Source organism: Phyllobates terribilis, unplaced genomic scaffold (genome assembly GCF_046119375.1).
Source record: "Phyllobates terribilis strain yellow unplaced genomic scaffold, ASM4611937v1 Scaffold_13__5_contigs__length_258822181, whole genome shotgun sequence".
Taxonomy (NCBI): domain Eukaryota; kingdom Metazoa; phylum Chordata; class Amphibia; order Anura; family Dendrobatidae; genus Phyllobates; species Phyllobates terribilis.
The window spans coordinates 49,624,684-49,645,190 of NW_027362773.1; positions in this window are offsets into that span (position 1 = coordinate 49,624,684).

The window sequence follows — 20,507 nt, forward strand, 5'->3', positions numbered from 1 at the left end:
ATAGAAACATGTCAGTCACATATATATGAAGTACAGTGACAGTGTTGCTTACTGTACTTGTCATTTAGTGTAAAGGATTTATTAAAAAATATAATAGTGTTTTCATGCACTCTCTCTTTAAAAAAGCCGGCCGGCAATTCAGCATCTGTACCCGACAATTTATAACAGACAGAATAGAGCTTCACACATAGATTAGATAGATAGAAACATGTCAGTCACATATATATGAAGTACAGTGATAGTGATGGTTACTGTACTTGTCATTTAGTATTAAAATAAAGGATTTATTATTAAAAAAAATTGGCGTGGGGTTCCCCTTAATTTTAGTCTCTAGCGGAGGTTAAGCAGACAGCTGGGGCAGATGTTTGAAGCCTGGGAAGGGGGTAATACCCACGGAGCTTCCCAGGCTACTAATATGAGCCCCCAGCTGAATACATAGCCTTTACTAGCTATTAAAATGGGGGACCCCCCCAAAAAAATGACGTGGGGTCCCCCCTAATTTAATAGCTAGCAAAGGCTAGGCAGACAGCTGGGGGCTGATATTAATAGCCCAGGAAGGGTGCCATGAATATTGGCCCCCTCCCAGGCTAGAAACACCAGCCATCAGCCGCCCCAGAAATGGCGCATTCATAGGATGCGCCAATTCTGGCACTTAGCCTCGCTCTTCCACGCTGCCCTGTAGCGGTGGCAGGGGGTAATAGGGCTGGGGTTGATGTCAGCTTATAATGCCAGCTGACATCAAGCCCAGGTTAGTAATGGAGAGGCGTCTATAAGACACCCCCATTACTAACCCCATAGTCAAAGTTAAAAGAAAACACAAACACCCAGAATAAAGTCCTTTAATTGAAATAAAGACACAATCCTTTATTGTTCTAAATTAAACCATACTTACCATCACGCCCATTCCAGCTGAAGCCAACGATCTCCTGCAATAAAAGAAAAATAATAAAGCAACATCATCCTTACCTTTCCATGGTTCCCACGACAGCTTCAGCTCTGCTACATCGAGATGACAGGCTGGACCGCAGCAGAAAGCTGCCATCCAGCCTGTCATCCCGCAGACACTGAGAAGCGCAGGCTTGCTTGCGCTCTGCAGTGTCTGGCTGTGACGGCATAAAGATGAGACGAGTTCATATCCAATGAACTCGGCGCACCTCATGCACGTCACTGACAGCGTGGGAAAATTCTCATGCTGAAGCGCTGAGTGCAGGAGAATTCTCCCACGCTGTCAGTGACGTGCATAAGGTGAGCTCATGTCCAATGAACTCAGCTCACCTCCTGCACGTCACTGACAGCGTGGGAGAATTCTCCTGCACTCAGCGCTTCAGCGTGAGAATTCTCCCACGCTGAAGTGCTGAGTGCAGGAGAATTTTCCCACGCTGTCAGTGACGTGCATAAGGTGAGCTCATGTCCAATGAACTCAGCTCACCTCCTGCACGTCACTGACAGCGTGGGAGAATTCTCCTGCACTCAGCGCTTCAGTGTGAGAATTCTCCTACGCTGAAGCGCTGAGTGCAGGAGAATTTTCCCACGCTGTCAGTGACGTGCATGAGGTGAGCCGAGTTCATTGGACATTAACTCGGCTCATCTGGATGCCCTCACAGATAGACACTGTGGAGCGCAAGCAAGTCTGCTCTTCTCAGTGTCTGCGGGATGACAGGCTGGATGGCAGCTTTCTGCTGCGGTCCAGCCTGTCATCTCGATGTAGCAGAGCTGAAGCTGTCATGGGAACCATGGAAAGGTAAGGATGATGTTGCTTTATTATTTTTCTTTTATTTCAGGAGATCGTTGGCTTCAGCTGGAATGGGCGTGACGGTAAGTATGGTTTAATTTAGAACAATAAAGAATTGTGTGTTTATTTCAATTAAAGGACTTTTTTCTGGGTGTTGTGTTTTTTTTAAATACTTTACTAGAAATTCATGGTGGTCATGTCTAATATTGGCGTGACCCCATGAATTTTGGGCTTAGGGCCAGCTGATAATGCCAAGCTGGCCCTAACCCCTTTATTACCCAGTGAGCCACCGCATCAGGGCCCTGGATGAGTTGGGTACAGCGCCAGAAGATGGCGCTTCTATGAACGCGCCATTTTCCGGGGTGGCTGCGGACTGCAATTTGCAGCGGGGGTGGCCCAGAAAGCTTGGGCCTCCCTGCGCTGCGGATTCCAGCCCCCAGCTGCCTAGTTGTACCTGGCTGGACACAAAAACAGGGCGAAGCCCCACGTCAATTTTCTTTAAATTATTTCATGAAATAATTAAGAAAAAAAGGGCTTCCCTATATTGTTGTGTCCGGCCAGGTACAAATAGGCAGCTGGTGGTTGGGGGCAGCCCGTTCCTGTCTGCTGTACCTGGCTGGACACAAATATAGTGCGAAGCCCCACGTCAATTTTTTTTTAATTATTTCATGAATTTCCTGAAATAATTTAAAAAAATTGAAGTGGGGCTTCGCACTATATTTGTGTCCAGTCAGGTGCAGCAGGCAGGAACGGGCTGCCCCCAACCACCAGCTGCCTATTTGTACCTGGCCGGACACAACAATATAGGGAAGGCCTTTTTTTCTTAATTATTTCATGAATTTCATGAAATAATTAAAAAAAATTGAAGTGGGGCTTCGCACTATATTTGCGTCCAGCCAGGTACAGCAGGCAGGAACGGGCTGCCCCCAACCACCAGCTGACTATTTGTACCTGGCCGGACACAACAATATAGGGAAGGCCTTTTTTTCTTAATTATTTCATGAATTTCATGAAATAATTAAAAAAAAAATACGTGGGGCTTCGCCCTATTTTTGTGTCCAGCCAGGTACAACTAAGCAGCTGGGGGCTGGAATCTGCAGCGCAGGGAGGCCCAAGCTTTCTGGGCCCCCCCCGCTGCAAATTGCAGTCCGCAGCCACCCCGGAAAATGGCGCGTTCATAGAAGCGCCATCTTCTGGCGCTGTACCCAACTCATCCAGGGCCCTGGTGCGGTGGCTCACTGGGTAATAAAGGGGTTAGGGCCAGCTTGGTATTATCAGCTGGCCCCAAGCCCAAAATTCATGGGGTCACGCCAGTATTAGACATGACCGCCATGAATTTCTAGTAAAGTATTTAAAAAAAACACAACACCCAGAATAAAGTCCTTTAATTGAAATAAACACACAATTCTTTATTGTTCTAAATTAAACCATACTTACCGTCACGCCCATTCCAGCTGAAGCCAACGATCTCCTGCAATAAAAGAAAAATAATAAAGCAACCTCATCCTTACCTTTCCATGGTTCCCAGGACAGGTCCAGCTCTGCTACATCGAGATGACTGGCTGGACCGCAGCAGAACGCTGCCATCCAGCCTGTCATCCCGCAGACACTGAGAAGAGCAGGCATGCTTGCGCTCCTCAGTGTCTCGCTGTGACGGCATAAAGATGAGCCGAGGTCATGTCCAATGAACTCGGCTCACCTCATGCACGTCACTGACAGCGTGGGAGAATTCTCACGCTGAAGCGCTGAGTGCAGGAGAATTCTCCCACGCTGTCAGTGACGTGCATGAGGTGAGCCGAGTTCATTGTACATGACCTCGGCTCATCTTTATGCCGTCACAGAGAGACAATGTGGAGCGCAAGCATGCCTGCGCTTCTCAGTGTCTGCGGGATGACAGGCTGGATGGCAGCGTTCTGCTGCGGTCCAGCCTGTCATCTCGATGTAGCAGAGCTGAAGCTGTCGTGGGAACCATGGAAAGGTAAGGATGAGGTTGCTTTATTATTTTATTTTTATTACAGGAGATCGTTGGCTTCAGCTGGAATGGGCGTGACGGTAAGTATGGTTTAATTTAGAACAATAAAGGATTGTGTCTTTATTTCAATTAAAGGACTTTATTCTGGGTGTTTGTGTTTTTTTTAACTTTGACTATGGGGTTAGTAATGGGGGTGTCTTATAGACGCCTCTCCATTACTAACCTGGGCTTGATGTCAGCTGGCATTATAAGCTGACATCAACCCCAGCCCTATTACCCCCTGCCACCGCACCAGGGCAGCGTGGAAGAGCGAGGCTAAGTGCCAGAATTGGCGCATCCTATGGATGCGCCATTTCTGGGGCGGCTGACGGCTGGTGTTTCTAGCCTGGGAGGGAGCCAATATTCATGGCTCCCTTCCTGGGCTATTAATATCAGCCCCCAGCTGTCTGCCTAGCCTTTGCTAGCTATTAAATTAGGGGGGACCCCATGTCATTTTTTGGGGGGGTCCCCCATTTTAATAGCTAGTAAAGGCTATGTATTCAGCTGGGGGTTGATATTAGTAGCCTGGGAAGCTCCGTGGGTATTACCCCCTTCCCAGGCTTCAAACATCTGCCCCAGCCGTCTGCTTAACCTCCGCTAGAGCCTAAAATTAAGGGGAACCCCACGCCAATTTTTTTAATAATAAATCCTTTATTTTAATACTAAATGACAAGTACAGTAACCAACACTATCACTGTACTTCATATATATGTGACTGACATGTTTCTATCTATCTAATCTATGTGTGAAGCTCTATTCTGTCTGTTATAAATTGTCGGGTACAGATGCTGAATTGCCGGCCGGCTTTCTTAAAGAGACGGTGCACGAAAACACTATTATTTTTTTTAATAAATCCTTTACACTAAATGACAAGTACAGTAAGCAACACTGTCACTGTACTTCATATATATGTGACTGGCATGTTTCTATCTATCTAATCTATGTGTGAAGCTCTATTCTGTCTGTTATAAATTGTCGGGTACCGCTGCTGAATTGCCGGCGGCTTTCTTAAAGAGACGGTGCACGAAAACACTATTATTTTTTTTAATAAATCCTTTACACTAAATGACAAGTACAGTAAGCAACACTGTCACTGTACTTCATATATATGTGACTGACATGTTTCTATCTATCTAATCTATGTGTGATTCTCTATTCCTTCTATTCTAAATTGTCGGGTACAGATGCTGAATTGCCGGCCGGCTTTTTTAAAGAGACGGTGCATGAAAACACTATTATTTTTTTTGATAAATCCTTTACGCTAAATGACAAGTACAGTAAGCAGCACTTTCACTGTACTTCGTATATATGTGGCTGACATGTTTATATCTATCTAATCTATGTGTGAAGCTCTATTCTTTCGGTTCTAAATTGTCGGGTACCGGTGTATGCCGCTGCTGAATTGCCGGCTTTTCATGTTTCACTGTTGGCACTGTTCCCATCGATTTGGGCAATCACTGTAATGCCACAACCACCATGGCTGTGACATTACAGTGAGTGGCAGACAATCCCTGCATGATTGGTGCTCTAAATAGCGCCAGACATGCAGGACACGCTTTTGGTGCACGAACAGTTATCGAACATAACCTCGAACAGCCGAATTTTTTGCAAATCGTTCGGGTTCGTCGAACAACTCGAACACCGCCCAAAACAGCTCGAATTTGAGATTGGCGAACAGTTCTAGTCGAACAACGCTCATCTCTAATGTTTAACACAATCTGGCAGCTTTCTTACAGATGCAAGCACCTTCCCCTTTAAGTCCAGTGTGCCTTTTAGGACAGCCCCCTGCTCCTCTGTGAAAAAGAAGACATCTTTTCAGACAAACCCGGACTCTAGGCAGACAACACAGGTGTCCCTTGCTTCTGCTCACTCCTTACAACTATCCCTATTGTTCAGCTAATCCGGTGAGAATTGCAGTCTTGACTATATGCTTATGTTAGAACCTGTTTATGTAAGTCATGTTGCAGTCACTGTTGCAGATGTATTGTGTTAGTAGAAAGGAAATGTGCTCTGTAACCCTCCATCTTAGTTAGTACTTCTTAGACTGTACACTGCCAAGGTTGATTGTTTTAGATATATACCTCTATGCAGAACTATGCTTTCTGCAATGAATATTGTCACAGTTGTTATCATTAATGTATTTAGTGTATACTTCTGTATTGTATTATCATTGCTGTCATTTTCTGTGATGTGCCCAGTATTTATTGATACCATTTGTATTCTTATAGTTTTACCAATACACATCTTCATATCATCACACCAATAAACCTTAGACTACTGAACCTTACAGTCTGTTTACTTGGGATGTGAAGGAGGTTTAGCTGTATGCTGGAATCCACATAACACAAGACGTGGAAGAAGGCAGAACAGTAAAAACGGACCCTGGCCACAGGCGGTGGTTGAACAGACTGTACAGGACCGCTAACACTCACGATGCACCGCATACGGGCATTTCAGCAGGCACCATACAGCCACAGAGAACAAGAGCCCAGCCCACCCCAGCAAGCATGATACCGTCCCCGCCACGGGGAAGCCCGTCCGCATATAGACTCAGTTTCCCGGCAAAGTAATCAGCAATCTACAGCTAAGCTCGCCATGTCTCGAAGCGCTACATCCTCACTCAAAACGAGGTCACGAGTAGGCTCTAGCAAGTCATCAACAGCAGAGCTTACTGCAGTCACTCACGCTGAAGCCGAGGCAGCCAAAGCGAGATCCTCCTTCGCCGCGCAAGAGGTAAAATTAAAGTTGAGACAAGCAGAGCAAGAAGCAGAAAGTATGCGTCTGCGAGTGTCTCTTTAAAGACTTGCAACCGACAGAGAGGCAGAGGCCGCAATAGCCAAGGCAGAGTACTTAGAAGTAATGGAGTTACCTGATTATGAGAAACACAGCAACTTTCTGGGACCACATCTAGATCAGCAGAATCCAGTACAACGTGTCTCAGAGTACGTCAACCAACATCGCGGAAGAGATGACAGCCCTCACGCATTACATCGACCAGCCTACGCCGATTACCAACGATTCAACCCAGAACTTCGCTACTACAAACGAGAAGACGTCCAGCACGGAGATGTCGGCCACAACCACAGTACCGCCGAGCAGAAGGTACAGCCCCCATCCCACCTCAAAGAGACACCTTCCTCTCCAGAGAGGTATCATACAGACTATCCGAAGCCAGAAAATTCCGACAGGTATGGTGATATACCACACACTAGATGTGACTATAACACACCAGCTCATACCAGCGATAACCAAGCCACCATAGACTTTGTAAAGCTCCTTGCTCACCGGGAGCTGATCACATAGGGACCTGTAAAGTGCATTGATCAAGCTGAGAAGTATAGGTCATGGCGAGCCTCGTTCCAGAATGCCATCAGACGTTTGGACCTTTCTTACAGTGAGGAGTCAGACCTCCTAGTAAAGTGGAAAGAATCAGAGACATTAATATAAAGCATCCACACACAGGTATACGCAAGGTGTGGGAAAGACTTGATGAGTGTTATGGGTCAATAGAAGCAATAGAAAATGCTTTATATAAGAGAATTGATGATTTTCCCAAAATAGTGTCTAAGGGTTACCAAAAGCTCAGGGAACTAAGCGATATGTTAGCGGAGCTACAGGTGGCTCAGGCGGAAGGAGATTTACCTGGATTGGCATTCTTTGAAACCGCCAAGGGTGTCAATCCGATTGTTCAAAAACTTCCTGACAACCTATGAGATAAGTGGGTCACATATGTTTCACGTTATAAGCAGACTCATAACATACCATTCCCCCCTTTTACAGTGTTTGAGGATTTTGTCGCCCAACAAGTTAAAATCTGAAATGACCCTAGCTTCGACTTCCATTTGTCATGTCCCACTGCCCCCGGTGTCAAAGCTAGTAGAACACCAGTGGCAGTCCACAAAACTAACATTACTTCCACAGGTCCTCCTCACAAGGAAAATAGGTCCCCTCCAGAAGAGATTAAACCTCAAGGCGTCAGTAAGCAGCGTCCTCTACAAAGAGAACCACATCCTATCCCAAAATGCAGAGCCTTTAGAGGATCGCAAAGGGTTCCTCAAAGAAAATAACATCTGCTTCAAATGTTGTGCCACAACCTCTCACCTTGCCAGCAACTGTGAAGCTAGCATGAAATGTGCAAAATTCAGCAGCATGGATCACAATACAGCCTTGCACCCTGGACCACCCCCTCGAGTGTTGTCGCAGCCAGAGGAGCATGATGGGAGGCAGAAGAACACTAACGAAAGCACCCCCAAGGTCACCTCTAAATGTACAGAGATCTGCGGAGGGCTCATGGGAGGAAGATCCTGTTCAAAAATTTGCCTTATCCGAATCTACTCAGCAGGCTGCAGGGACAAAGCAATCAAGATATAAGCAATCCTGGATGACCAAAGTGACAGGTCTCTAGCCAATAGTGTTGAGCCACCCCCGTAGTGTTCGAGTTCGGTTCGGTTCGTCGAACACCCGTGTGTTCGCCGAACTGTTCGTCGAACTGTTCGTCGAACACCTTCGAACACCATTAAAACCAATGGCAGGCAAACAAAAACACATAGAAACACATAGAAAACACCTTCAAAGGTGTCCAAAAGCTGACAAACTGCTCAGAAGACACAACTAACACATGGAAAAGTGACAAGTACATATAGTCATGCGAAAAGAAAAGAGGTGGAGGAGTAAAAGTAGGGGGAGACACAGATATAGGCATGTCATGCCCTTCTAAAATCCAAAAAGTGAGAAGCCGACACGGCCAGTCCGTTCCTGCCTGTGCCACCTCTGTGTCGCCGGGTTTGTGCCAGAGCCGCGGTGGACCCCGACGGCCAGCCCCCTTATCCCAATACTGGTGCCTGTCCGCCGGTGGGTCGAGGCCCCCCACGGTGGGGGGGGGAGTAACATCTGCAGAAGAAAGACCATCTTCCAGCCAAACTAAGATGTCGACTTCTTTTCGTGGACAATGTGATACGATCCCATTCTTACGGACACGCCCATCGCTACAAATTCTAGATGAGGCACAAAAACAGCAGGTGCTTCAACGGATATCAAGTGCTCCTTCAAGTGGGCTCTCCATCTCCTCAATTTCAACATCACAAATACTCCAGTCCTCAGAGGTGTCACCCCAATCGCACTTGCTTCCTCAGAGCTCCCAAGTCTCCAGCTGCCCGTCTGAGTATGGGGTAACACAGATGGCTGAGTCTGCCCAGCTGTTTACTCATACTATAGCCTGGGAAATGGAGGTCTACTCCAGAGCTTCTGTTAATCCAGATGAGGAAATGATCTGATCCGATGCCCAGAATCTTTATAAGTTGGATCCAGGACCAGATGAAGAAGGTTCAGAGCATAATGTAGACCCTTGTTCCCAAACTGTAACTCCTGTTGGTGGAGACAATGATGAAGACGATGATGAGACTCAAATACCTGATTGGAGCGACAACTTGACTTTTCGGTCAGGGCAGGAAGAGGTTGGCTCTGAGGGCGACGGGTGTGATAACACACAGGGTGATGATGACGAGGTTGGAGATCCCACTTACTGTCAACCCACAGTCAGACAGTCGATGAGGTCAGCAGAGGAGGTGGAGGAGGATGTGACTAGCCCTGGGGATGGGGATGACTCGGTACCCGGGCATTTGCCTGGCCTTGGGGATGTCGCGGTGGTCGGCTCCCAGGCCCGTACCCTGGGGTCTCTCTTTAAAAGGGTGGATAATTGTTAATTTTATAAGAGTTCATGACGCCACCTGTGGTATCTGGTGATAAGCACCAGCGCTGCAGCAGTCCACTGAGGCCGGTGATAAGGCAGCTCGATGGCATAGCTCCCCACAGGTGGAGCTAGGTCTCAGGGCAGCGTATGCAGGGGGAATGCAGGACAGGCGAGACCCAGCTGGGTCAGAGCAAGAGCGGGAACGGACACGGTAGTCACTTCAGTACCTTTTACTGGTGGAAATTCAGGCACATCCCGGAGCACTGTAGGGTGAAGGGTGCATATCAGGATCCTCCCCAATGAGCGGGTGTAGGGCCTCCTGTTTCTTGCCTCTGCGTACTAAGTTTCTGACCTGCCTGGAGCTAGGCCTAACTTTGTCTCTGTCCTGCGCTGGCTGACCTTGTGGTAGAGCCTTCTCTTGGAGTTCACGCTCCCAGTATGCGGGGCCTAAGCGTCTCCTGGCTCTGTTACATATCAGCACCTTAGCGATCCTGGGACTTGTAGTTCTCCAGGGATTCCGGTTATGCCTTACTGGGTCATAGAGATACCGGTAAGCTCGGATCCTGTGTCCGGTAAATGCTTCGGGGTGAGCTGGTTAAGCTCCTCTGCCCCTTATGTACTAACTCGCCACTCGCCTTCGGCCTACTCGGGCCCTCACTAGGCTATACACACTAACGGCAGCTTGCCGCGCTTCACTGATCTTACGGCACCGGCACACCTTAAGGTCTATCTGGGCTCCCTGAATCTAGCAAGCAGGAGCCTCGTGCTCCACTGCTGAACTATTAACTGCGTTCTCTAGACTAGACTGAGCTCCACTGCAGACTGACCTCTCTTAGGCTTCTCTACTGCAGGAACTCTTCAGAGGAACTGAACTGCCTAGCTCCACCTTCCCTATTTATATCCCTAACGGGCTCCCTCTGCTGGTCTGAGATGGAAGGTGGAGATGTGTGAATGTTTATGGGGGCCTCTTGTGGAGGATTCCATCAATGCACTCTTGTAGGATCTGTGATACCAAGCGCAGCGGGGCATCACAGATGCTATTGACGACGAGGTTAGGTTGCGCCTTCCTGAACAGAGACGGAGTACTGGAAGCACGTCAACAACTGCATCCTCAACCACAACTCTGCCTCTGACCACAAGTCGTAGTGGCTCTTCAGGTCACATGGGCTCTAAGCCTTGCATAGCCTGGGCATTTATTCAGATCGATAAGGATGACCCAACTCGTGTTATCTGTAATATTTGTCAGCAAAAGCTAAGTAGAGGCCAAAAAATACATAGTTTGAGTACTTCATGCATGTACCGTCACATGGATATGAAGCATAAGTTGCAGTGGCAAGCTCACTGTGCTTCAATGCGGCCTAGCCGGCTGGGCCAACCACCGTCTGCCCCATCTTGTGCATCCGCAGCCTCTTCATCCTCTGTGACTGGGGGGACAGCAGTCACACATGTTTTTGGACGCAGACCTGCCACCTCTTTACCCGCAACAGCCAGTGTGATTGGCAGGTCGTCAGTTCATTGGGAAGTGGAAACACCTGCTAGTGTTGAGCGCTCTCCGACATCGAGAGCACCACCTTTGGATCAAGGCAACCTAACATGTCCGCCTGCATCTTCCTCACAGACCGGCAGTTGCCGGGGACACCCTACTCAACACCGTCTAAGCACAACAGCCAGCCCTCGGTCCCTCAGATGTGGAAAAGTAAAAGACCATTTCCTCCTAGCCATGTGAAAGCTAAGAGGTTGAATTTCACCATCTGCAAGCTGTTGGCTACAGAAATGCTGCCTTTCCACCTGGAGGACACAGAGGATTTTCAAGACCTTATGTCCGTCACAGTGCCCCAGTACCAGATGCCCAGTCGGCACTACTTCTCAAAGAAAGGTGTGCCTGCGCTCCACTAGCATGTCGCACACAACATCACCGCTTCTTTGAGAAACTCTGTGTGTGACAGGGTGCACTTCACCACAGACACTTGGACGAGAAGGCATGGACAGGGGCGTTACATGTCGCTGACTGGGCACTGGGTAACTATGGTGACAGCAGGACAAGGGGCTGCTGTCCAAGTCTTACCGTCCCCACGAGTTGTGTGTTAATCCTCTTTATCTCGAACTTCCTCCACTGCTTCTGCCTCCTCAACCTACTCTCGGTCCTCCACCTGCACCCAAAGCCTGTCTGGTAATGCCACCTGCTTTCTAACTGCGCAGAAGGAATCCTGCACACCTCCTTACTATGCTGGCAGCAGGGCTCAACGCATCAGTGTTTACTTTGAAATGTCTGGGAAATGTGAGTCACACAGCTGAGGAGTTTTGGTCAGCTCTGGAGACCCAGTTTCATGAAAGGTTGTCTCCACTGGACCTGCAACCAGGGAAGGCCATGTGCGACAATGCTGCAAACCTGGGTGCGGCACTTCGCCGGAGCAATGTCACACACGTGCCTTGTATGGCTCACGTGTTGAACCTGGTTGTCCAGCAACTTTTAGCCCACTATCCCGGACTAGATGGCCTTCTGCAGAGTGCACGGTCTCTGTGTGCTCACTTCCGCCGTTCGCATCCCGCAGTTCAACGACTTACATCTCTACAGAAGTCGTTGGGCCTGCCAGTTCACCGGCTGAAATGCGATGTGCCGACACGGTGGAATTCAACTCTGCACATGTTGCAGCGACTGTGGCAGCACCGACAAGCCCTGGTGCAATACATTCTGACGTATAGCCTGGGCCAACGAGATCCAGAGGTGGGGCAAATCACGCTGGAGGAGTGGTCTCAGATCAGGGACCTATGCACCCTTCTGCACAGTCTTGAAATGGCGACGAAGATGTTTAGTGCTGACGATGCCATTATCAGCATGACTATTACGGTGATTTACATGCTGGAGCACATGTTAAACAGAATTCGGAGTCAGGTGGTGGGACAAGAGGAGGTGGAGGAAGTAGAGGAGGAGTCGTATGCAGAAGGGATAACATCTCCAAGGTCCAGACGGTTGGCAGCACCAAGGCGGCAGGCATGGGAGGGTGGGGGAGAGGGATTAACCAGGGCGCATGGTAGCAGCCAAACTGTTGAGGAAGGTGCAGGAGCCGAGGAAGAAGTGGAGGACGAATTGGCAATGGGCATGGAAGACTCATCAGATGAGGGAGACCTTGATCACATTTCTGTTGTGCGAGGTTGGAGGGAGAGGGCAGAGGAAGGAAGCATGATTCTTACCTCGCTACCAACACAACAAGGACTTGGTCCTTCTGGATGCGCAAGACACATGAGTGCCTTTTGCTGCACTACCTGCAACATGACCCCCGGATTGTCAGAATTCGAAGTAATCCCGACTACTGGGTTGCCACACTCTTAGATCCCCGGTACAAAAGTATATTTGCCGAAATAATTCCTGCCATTAAAAGGTATTGACGAATGCAGGAGTATCTGTTGCAGAATCTTACATGTGCTTTTCCACAAAACACCAGTGGTGCACGTAGTGAATCTCACAGTTCTAACTTGCCAACGGTGGGACTGTCGAGTCTTCATCACTCAATCAGTAACAGTAACACAGTATCTGCTGGTAACAGCAATTTTGTGGAATCGTTTCACCACTTTTTTAGACCATCCTTTGCAAGGCCACAGGAGACAAGAAGTCTGACACATAGTCAATGCCTAGAGAGGATGGTACAGGAGAATCTCCAAGTGAACATCGAAGCCATGACTGTGTCACTGGACCCTTGCTCATTTTGGTATTCCAATCTTGAAAAATCGCCGGAGCTCGCCACTCACGCCTTGGAGATCTTGTCATGCCATGCAGCCAGCGTTCTCTCTGAACGTGTGTTCAGCGCTGCTGGTGGTGTGCTGACAGATAAGCGCACGCGGCTGTCCACTGAGAATGTAGACAGACTCACGTTCATAAAGATGATCAAATCATGGATTCGCAAGGACATTTCTACCCCTGTGTCATCCTTGGAAGACTAAAAGCTTGGGGATTTGGTAAAATCACCTCACCAACCGTTTTAAGCAACAGTGGGGCAATTGATGCCACTTAACCCTAGAACGCATGACCATAAAAATCTACACTTTCACATACCTGGGGCCCTTTAGGCCATTGTGCAAATAACATGGAATAACTCAAACTCAAATGACAAACAACTATATACATGAAGAATACCTAAAGTTTCAAAATTCTAACTAAAGCAATCTTGCAGAAAATAGAAAACAATTCACTGGGCGGGCCTGCAAGGCCACAGGTATGCGTTTTAGGGTTAAGTGATGTCTGTGCCACAATTTTGGGAGTCCCCTTGCTGTGTCTTACGTGACGTTGGCATCGTCAATTCCAGGTGGGTTGGGTCGCACCCCCCCCCTTTTAACTGTAAGAAACTACATACACTATGGCTTGGGGTAACACAGATGGTTGAGTCTGAAGAGCTGTTTACTCAGAGGTCTGCTCCAAATCTTCAGTGTCTGCTAGTCAGCGTAGAATTTTTAACTGCATCTAGCCTAGGCAATACTTTGGGCGTAGTAGCCCAGCTGCGAAGCAAGCTGCACCGCCTGTGTATCTAATAAGAATTTTTAAATTAATCTAGCCTAGGCAGACTGTGAGGACCCCCAACCAAACCCAGATGCTCAGCCCCCCTACCGCCCCCCTTTCATGGACAACCCAATAATGTATCTCTTACAACTGGATGGGTGAGGATCGGTCACAGCTTTATTAACTCTTTATACTCATTCCATTAGAAAGGCATTTTATTTCTAAAATAATTCAGCTTGTTGCAGCATGCCCTGGGTCCCCACTCCGGCAAGTTGGCCAACAAGTGTAACTCTCCAACATGTCCTTTCTATTTCCAGGCCACGGAGGATCCAGCGTACTCGTATGCAGGACTCTGACCCCCACCCATCACTCTTAACGCTTGTTCCACTCCGTTCTGGAGTCCTGACAGGAATATGTCCAGTCCAATATCTATTAAGTGAACACCGTCGGGCCGTATGAGGCCTGCTTTATCTCCTTCCAGTTGTCGGTGTCGTATCACTACACCGCCTCTGTCTCTTCTAAATTTTGCCATCCGAATATTTATTACCCGCCTTGTCCATTCGATGGCCGTGATGTCTCGCGCACCTTGCCATACCGCTATCGGCACAATCTCTGACCATACTATAGCTAATTTTGTGAAAAATTCTCTGAAGCGCTCAGTGTCTAGTTTCATTATTGCCATTAGTTATGCGCTCTTGTGATGACCTAGGTTGTTTCCCCCGGCCTGTATAACTAAGATGACCAGACCTCTTGCCTGTCTCCCTACCTTGATTACCTCCATTAGTACCTGTGGCCATAGCAGGCCTCTAATACCTCTCCAGTTGAAATATGTGTTATGAAACTCTAATTTCCTCCCACCTGGGCGGACTTTCGCCCTTTTTTGTGCCCAATATATATACGAGTGGCCTATCACTCACACTGTTGGCTTAGCGTCACCTGTAAAAGAAACAAACCAGTTTAGGATAACAAGTCCGGTCTTATGTATCTCGCCAAACACGTGGATCGCCATCTCCCTATCCTCTGAACTTCCGTTTCTGACAGTCCTGCTCTTGCTGCTTCCGTGGCCGCACCTATGCGGAATGAGTGTGTCCCGTAATCTTTGGGGTGGTTCCCTGCCGATGTTATGCATTTATTAAATATAGCTTGGAACAGGTATCTTGATAATGGCGTTCCATCAATGTGTGATACGAAGAAATTACTTTGTGATCTGATGGTTAGATATGTTTTTACTATTGTTACCCGACTCAGTGTACCGTTTGTGGGTTGTAGAAGTACCCAAGTACCCCTGCCCGCTGGAACCGTTTTCGATTGGTGTATGCGTACACGTATTGCATTATTGGCTATGACTACTTCCTGGTGTAATAAGCGTCCACTGGTGGTAATTTTGGATTGAGGGACTAATTCGCTTATACATAGCGCCCCGAAGAAGGCGATCACAAATGCAGTAGACATTAGTGTTGCTTCAAATTGTGAGTGTCATGTTAATGGTGTTAGGGATAAGATGTGAGAAATCAGTTTTAGTGACACGGGACGGGACGTCTACATTCCTGACTTGGCTGACCCCTTTTCCACCCTTTTATGGATTGTCTGATGATGAATCTTTGGCACATCTCCCCAATTCAGTAGTTGGAAGTGAAATGCTACTCCGGTCAGACACCGCTGCGCTGACGCCCCTGATATGCCCCTCATCATTAGCTGGTGGAGAAATTCTATGGTGACTTGTGATCTGGCTTGTTCACATTGGTCAACCCGTCTGCCTGCTACTAGTCGTGTCCACTCTTCCCATGCCTTACCGTATGCTTGCCACGTTGACGGGGCAACTGACGCTCTGATTAATGGCATCAACTATTCGCCACTAGATCCCATAGGGAGGGTGGGCAACTGTTGCCCGATGGGTGGGCGTTGTGGAAGAGCTCTGTGAAAATCTGCCAATTGAATTGTTATAAAGCGTTAGCAGCAGCTTTATACCCCTCAGCATAGTGGCTAGCGCGGACCCATACATTGTGTTTTAGGCACAGGAATACTAGCCTGCGTAGTAGGCCTAGCACTGGGAGAGACGATGATGCCATCTTATTAATGCAGTGCGCTAGGCTGGTGTTTTGTGTTATGAAGCGTATATTTTTGTTAGCCAGGCGCGCGCCCCATATTTCTATTGCTACCACTATTGGGAAAAATTATTTTCAGGGCTAGATGCAGCTAAAAATTATTATTAATTTCAAAGCTGGTGGAGCTTGGTATAGATGGCCTAATACAATGAGTCCCACACACTGCTAGAAGCCCAAATATTTTTTCAGAGGTAGATGCAGATAAAAATTATTTTTAATTTGCAACCTGATGGAGGTCAGTATAGATGGACTAATAGAGAAAGTCCCACACACTGCTAGAAGGCCAAATATTTTTTCAGAGCTAGATGCAGATAAAAATTATATTCAATTTGCAACCTGATGGAGGTCAGTATAGATGGACTAATAGAGAAAGTCCCACACACTGCTAGATGGCCAAATATTTTTTCAGAGCTAGATGCAGATAAAAATTATATTCAATTTGCAACCTGATGGAGGTTAGTATAGATGGACTAATAGAACAAGTCCCACACACAGCTAGAAGCCCAAATATTTTTTCAGAGGTACTGTAGATGCAGATAAAAATTATTTTTAATTTGCAACCTGATGGAGGTCAGTATAGATGGACTAATACAACAAGTCCCACACACAGCTAGAAGCCCAATATTTTTTCAGAGCTAGATGCAGAAAAAAAATTATTTTGAATTTGCAACCTGATGGAGGTCAGTATAGATGGACTAATAGAGAAAGTCCCACACACTGCTAGAAGGCCCAATATTTTTTCAGAGGTAGATGCAGAAAAAAATATATTCAGTTTGCAACCTGATGGAGGTCAGTATAGATGGACTAATACAACAAGTCCCACACACAGCTAGAAGCCCAATATTTTTTCAGAGGTAGATGCAGAAAAAAATATATTCAGTTTGCAACCTGATGGAGGTCTGTATAGATGGATTAATAGAACAAGTCCCACACACAGCTAGAAGCCCAATATTTTTTCAGAGGTAGATGCAGAAAAAAATATATTCAGTTTGCAACCTGATGGAGGTCAGTATAGATGGACTAATACAACAAGTCCCACACACAGCTAGAAGCCCAATATTTTTTCAGAGGTAGATGCAGAAAAAAATATATTCAGTTTGCAACCTGATGGAGGTCTGTATAGATGGATTAATAGAACAAGTCCCACACACAGCTAGAAGCCCAAATATTTTTTCAGAGGTAGATGCAGATAAAAATTATTTTTAATTTGCAACCTGATGGAGGTCAGTATAGATGGACTAATAGAGAAAGTCCCACACACTGCTAGAAGGCCAAATATTTTTTCAGAGCTAGATGCAGATAAAAATTATATTCAATTTGCAACCTGATGGAGGTCAGTATAGATGGACTAATAGAACAAGTCCCACACACAGCTAGAAGCCCAAATATTTTTTCAGAGGTACTGTAGATGCAGATAAAAATTATTTTTAATTTGCAACCTGATGGAGGTCAGTATAGATGGACTAATACAACAAGTCCCACACACAGCTAGAAGCCCAATATTTTTTCAGAGCTAGATGCAGACAAAAAATTATTTTGAATTTGCAACCTGATGGAGGTCAGTATAGATGGACTAATAGAGAAAGTCCCACACACTGCTAGAAGGCCAAATATTTTTTCAGAGCTAGATGCAGAAAAAAATTATATTCAGTTTGCAACCTGATGGAGGTCAGTATAGATGGATTAATAGAACAAGTCCCACACACAGCTAGAAGCCCAATATTTTTTCAGAGGTAAAAAAATATATTCAGTTTGCAACCTGATGGAGGTCAGTATAGATGGACTAATACAACAAGTCCCACACACAGCTAGAAGCCCAATATTTTTTCAGAGGTAGATGCAGAAAAAAATATATTCAGTTTGCAACCTGATGGAGGTCTGTATAGATGGATTAATAGAACAAGTCCCACACACAGCTAGAAGCCCAAATATTTTTTCAGAGGTAGATGCAGATAAAAATTATTTTTAATTTGAAACCTGATGGAGGTCAGTATAGATGGACTAATAGAGAAAGTCCCACACACTGCTAGAAGGCCAAATATTTTTTCAGAGCTAGATGCAGATAAAAATTATATTCAATTTGCAACCTGATGGAGGTCAGTATAGATGGACTAATAGAACAAGTCCCACACACAGCTAGAAGCCCAAATATTTTTTCAGAGGTACTGTAGATGCAGATAAAAATTAATTTTTATTTGCAACCTGATGGAGGTCAGTATAGATGGACTAATACACCAAGTCCCACACACAGCTAGAAGCCCAATATTTTTTCAGAGGTAGATGCAGAAAAAAATATATTCAGTTTGCAACCTGATGGAGGTCTGTATAGATGGATTAATAGAACAAGTCCCACACACAGCTAGAAGCCCAATATTTTTTCAGACGTAGATGCAGAAAAAAATATATTCAGTTTGCAACCTGATGGAGGTCAGTATAGATGGACTAATACAACAAGTCCCACACACAGCTAGAAGCCCAATATTTTTTCAGAGCTAGATACAGCAAAAAATTATATTCAATTTGCAACCTGATGGAGGTCAGTATAGATGGACTAATAGAATGATGCTATGCCCAAAAGATTTTACTTCACTAGGTGCAGTAAAAAAATTGGTATTCTATACACAGGTGGTATATCTTGCAACACAGATAGGCTACTCCACTGACTAACACACTCTGCAATAGGCCAAAAAGGATTAGCTTTGCTAGATTCAGCCAAATGCTGTGAAAAAAACTTGCACAGCACTGGCACAGACCTGCCTGGCAAAAACTGATAGGAACTGATGTAACCTAGTCCTGAAAAGGACTCCAATTACAATTAGTCTTTACTCCCACAACCTATCTATTTAAGAGCACAGACCTGCCTGATAAAAGTCATAGGAAATGCTGTAACCTAGTCCTTAAAAGGACTGCAATCACAACTATTCCCTACTCCCAAGCTATCTGTAGATTTGTGCGAAAATTGGCTTGAAATTAACAAGGTATAGCGCACACAGCAACAGCGGTGCCATCTAACACGCAGCTGCAGCAGTGAGAAAATGGTGGCGACGGGGAAAATGGCTTGGTCTTATAGGGCAAGGACATGTGACATACACTGCCAATGACACATGCCCTTGCTTGTGTGAAAAAAAGCACTTCGCTCCGTGTGTGCGCTGCTGATAGGCTGACAGATTGCACCTCCCCACTGTAAATGCGGGAAAGAGAAAAAAAAAATGGAGATCTTCATTGTTCCTGCAGAGATCCATCCCCTGCCCCTCCCCCCACACCGCTCTACACTCAAACTGCGTATTAACATTAATTTTCATCATTACTGAGAAAAAATCCAGTTATGATTTTGGTGCATGAACAGTTATCGAACATAACCTCGAACAGCCGAATTTTTCTCAAATTGTTCGTGTTCGCCGAACGGCTCGAACACCGCCCAAAACAGCTCGAATTTGAGATTGGCGAACAGTTCCAGTAGAACAACGCTCATCTCTACTAGCCAAGTCCATCTTCTTCGACAACTTCAGCGTTGTAGGCCCTGGTTCTCCCTACTCCCTGAAGACGTGTTCAGGTACCGTTGAGACGGCAGGGAGGAAAGCTTTGTCCTGAAGTGTCTGCCCTACATACAGCGATTTCAGGTCATCGCCTCGAATCTCATCGGTTCAGCAGGTTCTCAACCTGGAAGTCACTCGTTTGAGCCATCGCTTGCCTACTTCACATGGCTCAGTCCTACAAGTCTGCAATACCTATGAGTCAGAGACCTTGTAAAGGTTGGCATCACTGCAAACATGCGTTCACCGCCCCCAACCTAGAAAAGGCCAAGATTACAATACTTTGTGTAGTACAAAGGGAAGTCTACGACAAAGAAATAGACAACCTCAACAAGGGACAACCTGTTCTTAGAGACAGCGCACTGAAGAAGCTCGACCCGATAGTTGACAAAGAAGGGCTGCTGAGAATAGGGGGTCGTCTTCCAGAAGCCGAGGTGGGATTTTTAGAGAAACACCCCATAATAATTCCTGGTTGTCATCACGTCAAGACTCTGCTCATTCAGCATCATCATGTCTTAGTGAGACACCAAGGCCGTTTGTTTACTGAAGGGAAGCTACGGGCAGCTTCACTACGGATAGCTAGAGCAAAGAGAAGTGTGAGCAAACTCATCTTTGACTGCGTTACGTGTCGCAAACTTCGCGGCATGTTCCACAATCTGAAGATGGCCAATCTCCCATCCGACAGACTTAGTACTGACCCCCCTTTCACCAATGTTGGTCTAGACGTATTTGGCCCTTGGTCCATAGCTACAAAGAAAGCTAGAAAGATCCATTCTGAAGCAAAGTGTTGGGGGTTCTATTCACTTATTTGTCCATCAGAGCTGTTCATATCGAGGCAATCGAATCTATGGACACTTCAAATTTCATAAACGCACTTCGACGTTTCATCGCCATCAGAGGCCCTGTGAAGCACATTCATTCTGACACAGGCACAAATTTCATTGG